Genomic DNA, 1,557 nt, shown 5'->3' on the forward strand with positions numbered 1-1,557 from the left:
CCGGTGGCCAGGACGCGGGCAGTGTGAGTGCCACTGAAAATCAGCTCGCCTTTGGCATGCGGGCCATAGGTTGCCTACCCCTGGCCTATAGTCTTGGTTAGGAAGAATATTCAGACTTCCGGTGACTGGCTGGGACTCCAGCTCAATGGTTTTGGTGCTGAAATTCAAGGGATTCCTATGCTGCATGATTTTTAATGTCACTTCACCCACATTTGTAGGTAAGATTTCAGGCTTTTTGTGGTTGTTCAGCCCAGCTGCGCTCATACTGCACTCTTTCATTCGCTTTAACTTTTATTTCATATTTTTCTCTCTTCATTTTCCTGAAACCACTTTTGAATTATCTAAAAAAAACAACAACAACAAAGTTGGATTTAATGACCATTAGTGAGGATGAGCGTTGGGTGTCTCGGAAACAGGAATCAGGAACTCTGACTTCACAGGTGGTGGAATAGGGATAAAGGTAACAGACAGAATACTTGGGCCTACAGCAAGGGAGCTGCAAGACCCCGTCCTTGTAACTGCTGTAGGGACAAGAGCAGTAGTCAGCAAGCCACGGAAGGAATCATAAGACATGTCGGGTACTAGACTGGCTTGCGTAGTACTATTAACTATCATTACGTATTACTAAAATCAAGGTTATATAGACGTAGGCTTTGAACCGGAGCAGAGTCTGGATAAACCCTGCCAAAATGTCTAATTGCTATTAATCTGGAAAAAAGTCGCCTAGCAGTATGTAACCTAAAGTGATATGTTCTAGGCTCCTCAGAGAGCATGAATGGTGAGAATACAGGCTGCTGTCCTCCTGATCTCCAAAGTGCCAGGCAGGAACAGACAAAATCTCCCCAAGCACCAGTGTCTCTGGTGGTGTTGGCAGGGAAGCATCATCCATTGTCCCAGTGTGGAGGATGATCAACAGGTGACATGGCGACAGGAACTGTCAGATTTAGTGGATGAACAGAAATAGCTATGAAGATGAAGCAGAACAAGCAAAAGAAGAAAGAAAATCTTTTTAGGGTAAACCTGCTGACTGCAGAGATTGGGCACAAAGACATAAAAGAGACACAGTACCTATGGGAAAAAAGCTCTTCTTTAAGGCCTGCTGGAAAATACAGCCCAGTCGCACAGCACCTGAGAGCAGACAGAGCATCTCATTGCTGGCGGCTCAGCACACCAAATCAACAAGTAGCACAGTTCATTACAGTCACACCCAAGCTCTTTCCTACCCTTTGAGCAGAACCATCTCAAAGCTAACCACTCAGACTGTGTTTCCTTCCCCTGCTCTCCTCAGGAAGAGCAAGACACTCTTCCACAGCAGAAAGCAGCTGCTACAGAACAGCACTCTCTGCCATTATCATGCTCAGAAAGAAACACTACAGTTCCTCATCATGGTTAGCAAGGCCAGGCTTTTACAACTATCCTTCTCTAGTTACCAACTAGAGAAATGATCCCTACAAGCATAGCCTTAACTAACACCCACCCTGCAAGTCACAGACCATTCTGGGGCATTGTCCTCTAACTGGTGGTTGCTACAATTTGGCCTTCACAAGACAGAGAGCA

General features: G+C 45.7%; 1 non-coding gene across 1 annotated transcript; it reads right to left on the reverse strand.

Moving 5' to 3' along the window:
• Window positions 1-1,250: 1,250 nt before the first annotated feature.
• Window positions 1,251-1,464, reverse strand: LOC112113351. The gene has a single exon (XR_002908686.1). It is a non-coding gene; the product is annotated as a small nucleolar RNA U3 (small nucleolar RNA).
• Window positions 1,465-1,557: the final 93 nt, after the last annotated feature.

This window comes from Terrapene carolina, unplaced genomic scaffold, assembly GCF_002925995.2.
Source record: "Terrapene carolina triunguis isolate 2854851 unplaced genomic scaffold, T_m_triunguis-2.0 Scaffold58, whole genome shotgun sequence".
Taxonomy (NCBI): domain Eukaryota; kingdom Metazoa; phylum Chordata; order Testudines; family Emydidae; genus Terrapene; species Terrapene triunguis.